The 9,285-nt window shown below is 55.4% G+C and overlaps 1 long non-coding RNA gene across 1 annotated transcript; it reads left to right on the plus strand.

The window, feature by feature from the left end:
• Positions 1-9,016, plus strand: LOC116937266 (uncharacterized). Its single transcript, XR_012934145.1, has 5 exons — positions 1-113; positions 798-942; positions 1,205-1,430; positions 1,542-1,659; positions 7,371-9,016. It is a non-coding gene; the product is annotated as an uncharacterized LOC116937266 (long non-coding RNA).
• Positions 9,017-9,285: the final 269 nt, after the last annotated feature.

Genomic DNA, 9,285 nt, shown 5'->3' on the forward strand with positions numbered 1-9,285 from the left:
GTGGCCGTGGTGGTTGCGAGCAACCCGAGGAGTGGGCGGTGGCAGTGGTGAGGGCGGCTGGGACGCCGCGCTCACTCCTCACGCTGCTCACTGACCGTGAGGACGACGACCAGGTGAGACCACGGGTGGGGCGCACAAGGATATGTGTCTGTGTGTGTGTAGGTCGACTCAGCCTCAAATGAGTACCTGGAGGGATGTGTAAACATCGCCGCTAGGGAGACAAAGGCGGCCGGGCATGGTGCTGGCCACCCACCCCCTCGTGTGCTGTGCCGGCCTTTAAAGGCGCTCGCTAACAGCACTTGCCCCTACAGTCTGTTAAGGCTATACGGGGTATCTTTGTCTGTGCGCGGGACGGGCTATAGAAGAGATGGAGTGACGTGGTACAAGAGGATGTGGAGCTGAGTCGACTTCCCGATGACTGGTACCAGCGGTGTAAAAATCGGCCTCTGTGGAGGAGGCTCGTGAAGGACGCTACTGGGCAGTTGGAGGCAGTCGCCCTCCAACAACAACGGAGGGCGGAGGAGCGACGCTCAGAACAACGAGCGGAGCGCCGGGTGGCTAAAGCACAGCAGGTTGGCACAGGAGGGGGCACAGGCGGTGCATCAGCCAGTCATCTCAGTCAGTCGACCCGTGGCACCTGGGTCTGTCCCTTGACCTTCTGCCAGCGGGCGTTCGACACTTCACGTGGCCTCAAGGTGCACATAGCCTGGCACAAGCGTCGTGGTGACATCACCGCGACTTGGTGGCGTATGGCGGTTGTTGTTTGTGCATCTCCTCATCTCCCCGTGCCCCCACAGGTGCGTGCATATGCATGTGAGGTGTTGCAAGTCCTCAGCTCCAACCATGTTGGCGCATTGGCCCTCTGCAACAATGGAGGCATCGCGGCCTTCGCCAGCCTGCTGGGACGCACTCACAACCCTCACACCCTGGAGAAGATCACCGGTAGCAACCCACCCACACTCACCACCCACTCTCGCCACCCACACTCACCACTCACCACCCACTCTCGCCACCCACACTCACCACCCACGCTCACCACCCACACTCACCACCCACACTCACCACCCATGCTCGCCACGCTCGTCACGCTCACCACTCTCACCACGCTCACTACTCTCACCAGGCTCACCACTCTCGCCATGCTCACCACCCACACTCACCACTCACACTCACCACCCACCCACCCTCGCCACCCCTACCCCAGGCACGCTGTGGAACCTGTCGTGCCACTAGCCTCTGAGGGCTGCGCTGGTGGAGCTCTGCCTCCCGGCGCTGGTGGAGCTCGTGCTGGTGCCAGAGAGCGGCTGGAGGAGCAACGTTGGAGACAAACCCTCCTCACCGTCCTCACCCAGCTCGCCCGTCTCACCCTCCTCACTCAGCTCGCCCGCCTCGCCTTCCGCGGCGTTCTGCAACGCCTTGGCGTGCCTGCGGTAAGGCGCGCCGAGGCAGACCTGACGGGGACGTCGCGGTGGACGCGACGGGAATGTCGCGGTTGACGTGACGGGGACGTCAGGGTTCACGTCACGGCGGTGACGTTGCAGGGAGTTGAGCTCGGCAGACCCGGACAGGCGGCTGAGCATGCGGCAGTGTGAGGGGCTGGTGGACTGCGTGCTGCACTTCATCCGCTCGGCACTCAAAGGCCACAACATCGAGACTCAGGTGACCCCCACACCAAGATGGGTAGTGGTAAAGTAGTGGTTAGCGCTACGAACCCGGCGACCCGGGTTCAATTCCCGCTCGTGGCCAACACCGGTGAAGATTATCTGAAATGGTCCTGGGCCTCCCCTAGGTGTACTCAGCCTCAATTGAGTACCTGGTGTGGTGTGTAAACATCGCCACTGAGCAGACAAAGGTGGTCGGGCATTGTGCTTGCCACCAACCCCCTCGTGTGCCGTTCCGGTCTCTTCATAGGTGCTCGCTAACAGCACTTGCCCCTACAGTCTGTTGAGGCTATATGGAGGGTCTTTGTTTATGTATGTGTATGTATGTACACGTGTGTGGATGTATGTGTATGTGTATGTATGTCCGTGTGTGTGTATTGTCCGGCAAAAACAACCCCCTACCTCCTCGAGGTGCCGGACGGCAAAATTGTGGTGGGCAGTGCCGTGGGGGGAGGGCCAATTTAGATTGGCCTTTCCCTTCATGGCATTTGTTACCACCACAGCGGCCAAAAGGGGGCTTTGGACCAGTGCGAGGGACTGGTAACCCCTCCACTTTCAATTAACTACCACTAAAATACGAGGTAATGCATTTATTAAGTTTGTGCCGGAGGCACCAGGGGTACGGGCGTCTATGACGTCTCCTGGCCAAACCCCATTTGGCGGAGCGAGGAGATTGAATCTTTACCCTCGGGGCTTCTCCTGGAACAACAAAAAGCCTCTACAGATGGCCACGTGGAATGTTCGAATGCTCACTGCGGAGGAGAGGCTTCCATTCTTTTGTTGGGAGCTGGACTGGTACCGCCTGCATCTCTGGTATTCAGGAGGTCCAGGGGACCGGCTCTGGCTCCTGCCACCATGAGGGGTGGACAGTCCTTTACTCGGGGCAGGAGACTGCCAAACAACAGGGAGTGGCTCTTCTTCTGAACAAAAGAATGAAGGGGGCGTGGGAGTGTGGCGGTCAGGTGTGGGTTGCTGTAATCCCCAGGCTACTTTGGGCTCGCCTTCCCATCAAACAGAGGCGAGGAGTGGTGGTCATGGTTATGTATGCCCCCACTGAAGACGAACATCTGGAGGGATGCAGGCAAGGCCAATGAGTCAGATGGCTTCTATGACCTCCTGTCACAGATACTGGCTAAAGTGGCCCCTCGGGATAGAGTCATCTTGTTGGGTGACTTCAATGCCCGAGTTGGTCATGATGCTAGCACCTGGTCTGGAGTGATTGGAGGGCATGGGCCAGATCAGCTCAATAACAACGGTAAGAGGCTGATAGATTGTTGTGCAGCCCATGGGCTTGTAATTACCAACACACTGTTCCGGCATCGGCACATCCACACAACATCATGGATGCATGCCAGGTCCAAGTGTAGCGAGTCCAACTGAGTCGCAGACGTCTTGGGAGCAACACTTTATTCAGAAACTCAACGTAACGTAACACAACCTACACTTGGGTGTTGAATGCTCATTGAGCCACGCTACGGCAGAACTAGACGCGGTTCGCTATCCCGCCCCAGACCACAAGCTGGGTCCCGGACCACGTGGCTAGAGGCTTCTTCAACCCGACGTGGATCTTCATCACCAGCAACACGAAGAACCCCGAGCCCCTACCGGGGCCCCCGTTATATCGGCCTGGGCTGGGGTTGGCTCCGCCCCTCGCCCCGCCCACCTTCCAGATCTCTCCGGCTCTTTCCCGAAGGCTCCCCGAGAGCTCTGCTATACCACGTGACCGCCCAGCGGCCCCCCTCCACCGGAGGCCCCCCTCCAATATCATCCGGTCACGTGTCGGCAGGCCAACCAGCGTATCATGTCCCAACGTAACCCTGCCTGGCTGACACTCCCTCTCGCTCCCTCACCGGGAGCCCGCACCGCACACTGCACGTTAGTGCCTCCACGCTGCACAGTGCTCACCCAAGCCCCGTGAGGGCTGGTACTTCGCCCAGTAAGCGGACTACACATATTGCCAAGACATTATCCGCCGCGGTTTCGTAAGCCCGGCACCACACAGTGACAATCACAGTCACTACACAAGCAAGAACATCTGCTGGACTACATTGTGACGGAACAGTGGATGCGGGCCCATGTCCTTGACACCAGGAGCTGATCTGCCCACTGACCATCGACTTGTCATTTTTAAGATGCGCCTGCCATTCTTCCACTCCGGTGGTGGGTGTACACCCAGGACCCCATTCAAACCCATAGTGGCATGGTCTCAGCTAGCAGATTAAAGTTTCAAGCGAGAATTTAATCATCGCTTGCAGCTGGGGTTGGCATCATCCCAAACCTCCTCATGTCGAGGGGAAATGGGCGAGGTTTAGGACTGTGGCTTATGCAGCTGCAATGGCTTCTTTGGGTACACGGTCCAGACCTCCTCAGAGACCCTGGCTGACAAAGGAGGTGTTCAGGCTGGCTGAGAAAAAGCGACAGGCCCACTCTCATCATCTACAACATCCCATGTCAGAGAATGAGGAGGCTTACCGCAGCCTTCGCTCAGAGGTTCGTAGAGCCGTGAGGCGCCTCAAGGATGGTTGGTGGTTGCAGGTTGCTGAGGAGATGGAGTCTGCCCCAATGGCCTGCGATCACAAATTCCTATTTAACTCCATAAAAAAAAGTAACCTGCAGCGCCACACCTATTACCATCAATAAGAGAAAGAACGGTGACCCAATCTCCGACCCCCAGGAACAGGTTTGCAGATTTGCTGAGCATTTTTGGGAGGTCCTGGGGGAGGGGAAATCCCCCAACCTGGAAAACATCGTGGGACAAAGTGGGGATAACCCTGCTGAGGCTGCGGTGCCTCATATATTGGAAGAGGAAGTCACCCCCTGTGAGTGGCTGGCTGAGGTGCCATCTGTTGAAGAAGTACTGAAGGCGATCCGGAGTCTGAGACCAGGAAAGGCACTGGGTAGAGATTATCTCCCAAGCAAAATGCTGAGGGAGGGTGGCGTTTGTGCACAGACTGCCCTATATGACATCATAACAGCAGTCTGGACCACTGGACGGGTTCCGCAGGATTGGAAGGATGCCCTGGTGGTCCCCCTCTTTAAGAAGGGGGACCGCACAGACTGTAACAACTACAGGGGCATGTCATGCCTCAGTGTGCTGGGAAAGGTCCTGGCAAGGATTATTCAACATCGCCTTGCCAGGCACGCTGAGGCGAGGCTTGCAGAGCCCCATTGCGGTTTCAGGAAAGGGCGGTCCTGCAAAGATGCCATATTTTCTATCGGTCTGCTACAGCAGAAGTGTAGGAAATTCTACATCTCTGCTTTTTTGACCTGCTCAAGGCCTATGATACCATCAGTAGGCCTGGGCTCTGGGTTGTTCTTAGTGCTTTCGGAATCCCTAACCCTCTGCTCATGGTCATTAAGGACCTTCATGATGGTGAGCGGGCCCGGGTAGAACTTCGTGGCCAGGGTGCGACAGTGATGTCCTCTGGCTCCCACATTATTTAACATCTATTTTGACCACGTAGTTCGTGAAGCCTTCAATAGCTGTACCGGGGGAATCTCCATTTGGTACAGATATAAGGGAGGCTGATCGATGCCCAGGTGCGGTCAAGGGATGGCTCCCTATTGCTCAACCACGTTATGTATGCCGATGATTTGGTAATTGCTGCTCATTCAGAGGAGGAGTTGGAGATGCTGGCTGCTGAGACTGGAGCGTGCCACTAAGAGATGGGGCCTTACCATCACCCCCACCAAAACTAAGCACCTGCCTGGGTATTTTGTACCATCGGACACTCCACCCCCACAACTCCCAATCGGTGATGGGGCAGTTGTGGAGAGAGTAGAGAGATTCCCATATTTATTTTTTACCTACGTGACTTTACCGAATAGAACCAAAGAGTATGAGTTTCCCATACCTGGGCAGTGTGCTCATGACCGGCTCCAGTTTAACAGCAGAGGTCTCACTCCGAATCAGTCGAGCGGCAATATCTTTTCATCGGTTGCGTAACGCTGTGTGGAAGCTACCTGGTCTGTCGCTCCGCACTAAGCTTCAGGTCTTCTCGGCCACGGTCATTCCCTCCCTTCTCTACGCTTGCGAAACGTGGACCCCCCTAATGGAACATCTTCGCCGATTAGAAACATTTAGGCTGGCCTGCCTACAATCCATCCTGGGTTTAACCAGGCTGGATTGTGTGAGGAGCTCACAAATCCTTGAAAGATCTGGGCAGGGTCCCATCGGTGAGCTCCTCCGGCGGGGAAGGCTGCGATGGCTGGGTCATGTAGCCCGCATGCCCAGCCAACGCATGCCGAAACAGCTTTTGTTCGGCCGGATTGAGGGGGCTAAGCGGCCGCGGCACGGGCTAGAGAAGAGATGGAGTGATGTGGTACAGGAGGACGTGGAGCTGAGTGGACTTGCCGATGACTGGTACCAGCGGTGTCAAGATCGACCTCTGTGGAGGAGGCTCGTGAAGGATGCTACTGGGCAGTTGGAGGTAGTCGCCCTCCAACAACAACGGAGGGCGGAGGAGCGACGCTCACAACAACGAGCGGAGCGCCGGGTGGCTAAAGCACAGCAGGTTGGCACAGTAGGGGGCACAGGTGGTGCATCAGCCAGTCATCTCAGTCAGTCAACCCGTGGCACCTGGGTCTGCCCCGTGACCTCCTGCCAGCGGGCGTTCGACACTTCACGTGGCCTCAGGGTGCACATGGCCTGGCACAAGCGTCGTGGTGACGTCACCGCCACTTAGTGGCGAATGGCGGTTGTTGTGTCTGTGTGTGTCTGTGTGTGTGTGTCTGTGTGTGTCTGTGTGTGTGTGTGTCTGTGTGTGTGTGTCTGTGTGTGTGTCTGTGTATCTCTGTGTGTGTCTGTGTGTGTCTGTGTGTATCTGTGTGTGTCTGTGTGTGTCTGTGTGTATCTGTGTGTGTCTGTGTGTATCTGTGTGTGTCTGTGTGTGTCTGTGTGTATCTGTGTATCTGTGTGTCTGTGTGTGTCTGTCTGTCTGTGTGGGGGGAGCGATAGTGTAGCGGTTAGCGCACTGCGCTATGAACCCGGCGACACGGGTTCGTTTCCCGCTCACGGCCAACACAAGTGACAATTATCTTAACCGGTCCCGGGCCTCCCCTAGGTCGACTCACCCTCAAATGAGTACCTGGTGCAGTGTGCAAACATTGCCACTAGGGAGACAAAGGCGGTCGGGCGTGGTGCTGGCCACCCACCCCCTCGTGTACCGTTACCGGCCTTCATAGGTGCTCGCTAACAGCACTTGCCCCTACAGTCTGTTAAGGCTATATGGGGGATCTTTGATCTTTGGTCTGTCTGTGTGTGTCTGTGTGTATCTGTGTGTGTCTGTGTGTATCTGTGTGTATATATCTGTGTGTGTGTCTGTGTGTGTATGTGTGTGTATGTGTGTGTGTCTGTGTGTGTGTCTTGGGAGCGGTAGTGTAGTGGTTAGCGCTACGCTGCGCTACGAACCCGGCGACTCGATTCCCGCTAACGGCCAACACCGGTGACGATTATTTGAACCCGTCCCGGTCCTGGGCCTCCCCTAGGTCGACTCAGCCTCAAATGAGTACCTGGTGCTGTGTGTAAACATCGCCACTGGGGAGACAAAGGCGGCCGGGCGTGGTGCTGGCCACCCACCCCCTCGTGTACTGTGCCGGCCTTCATAGGTGCTCGCTAACAGCACTCGCCCCTACAGTCTGTTAAGGCTACACGGGGGATCTTTGTCTTTACCTTTGTGCATCTGTGTGTGTGTGTGTGTGCTGCGTCAGGACGGCATGGAGCCAGGATGTATTTGCAGCGAGGGCTTTGCTCACCGCTCTCTGGGCTCACCGCAAGCTCCACGCCAGCTACAAGAATGACGGCTGGGACAGGGAGCACTTCCTGTCACAAAGATTCCTCGAGCAGCAGCGGAGTCAGCGGCAGCTGTGGCAGCAGTGGCAGCTGTGGCAGCAGTGGCAGCAGTGGCGTCTGTCGCAGCGGCCGCAGTAGCAGCGGTAGTAGGAGCAGTCGTGGCTGTGGCATTGTTGTTGTTGATTTGGTTGTTGATGTTTATGATGTTGTTGATGATGTTGATTTTGATGATGTTGATGATGTTGATTTTGTTGTTAAAGATGTTGATGTCGTTCGACTGGTGGGCTACGGGAATGAGGTAACGACGGTAGAATCTGCCGGTGGAGCGAGCCTCTGGAACAAGCGAGACCGTTCGGAATTGGGGAGATGCGTGGGAGAATCGGGGCTGTTGCAGTGGAGGTCTCCGCCTGTTTGAGTGAACGCGTCTCTACAGTAAAGAAACCATCTCAAGATAAGTGTGACAAGTCTTCATCGCACATGCAATGAATGCACTTGGCACACGCCACACACTCAGAATGCAATTTGACTCGACGCAATCTATTCCTAGAATGAAATTGTTCCGCCGTCCACCTGGTCACCAAATAGTCCAGTGGGTTTATGAACAAACACATTCTCTTGCAGAGGGAGCTGGTAGGAACGTTGGGTTGCTCGGTCAATGGCCAGGGTCAACGGCACCACCACGTGGTGTATTCCGCAAATATGCCCGACTGTGAGGGCGGGCACTAGCCGGCGTGAGTAGGTTACACGTTGAGTTTAATAAGGGCACCACGGGGTGACCAGCCCCTCCCCTCCCCACCCAGCCCCACCCCTCCCACCCCTCACCCAGCCCCTCCCCACCCTCCCCTCCCCACCCAGCCCCTCCCCACCCTCCCCTCCCCACCCAGCCCCTCCCCATCCTCCCCTCTCCACCCAGCCCCACCCCTCCCATTTTTAGATGCACGACGGACGGACGGACACAATAATCCCCTGTGGGCTGGTGGTGTAACCAGGAGGTTCCTACCAGTATCATTGAGCTTCAAATCTAATTGATGCATAGATTCGAATCGCAACCCTTGCAGTCACTAATCTACATAGTCAACACAGTTTGATTGTTTTTTATAGATATGCCAATTAGGACATAGTTTCATGATGTTTAAGTCTCAGTGCGAGTGATATATGCTCGTCATTGCCTTGCTGCTGCTTGAACGAGCGGTGGGGAGCGGTAGTTGTAGTAGCGGTCAGCACTGTGCCGCGCTACGAACCCCCGGACACCCGAGTTCGATTCCTTCTCACGGCCAACACCCAGTGACCAATAAAAAAAAAAAACGTCTGCAATTCTGTTTAACGTCCAGTAGTAGTAGGCTTCTTTAATAACGAGGAATAACAACGTGAACAATAAACATCTACATTAACATCCAGAAGTTGTAGGCTTCCGTGACCAACGTTGACCATAATAGACGTTGTTTTTGGGTTAGATCGTGTCGTATTATTGCTCTTTGGTGTTGGCCCCACTTTTGTATGCTCTCGTGGTTTGTGACGTTACGGTGTTGTAATTAAATAAACATTGACGACAATGTAAAATAAAGCAGTTTGTTTCGTGTTGTTTCTTTGCTGGTGGGTTAGGGAATTGAGAACATTCCACACATGGAGTTGTTTCCTTGACGGTGGCTTTCATAAATAGGTGGGATAGCAAGATGAGTAATTTTATTATCACTTTCATGTGATCACGCGACCAGGTTTCACATGTCTGCATGAAGTCTAGGGCAGTAAGACTGTTTTTAGAGTGCTCGACATACAATGTGAAGGTTGGTACCGTATTTTCCCGCATATAGCCTGCGGACGCATATACCCCGC

Source organism: Petromyzon marinus, unplaced genomic scaffold, assembly GCF_048934315.1.
Source record: "Petromyzon marinus isolate PM22_M1 ecotype Great Lakes invasive population unplaced genomic scaffold, UKy_Petmar_22M1.pri1.0 PM_G_Scaffold_21, whole genome shotgun sequence".
Taxonomy (NCBI): domain Eukaryota; kingdom Metazoa; phylum Chordata; class Hyperoartia; order Petromyzontiformes; family Petromyzontidae; genus Petromyzon; species Petromyzon marinus.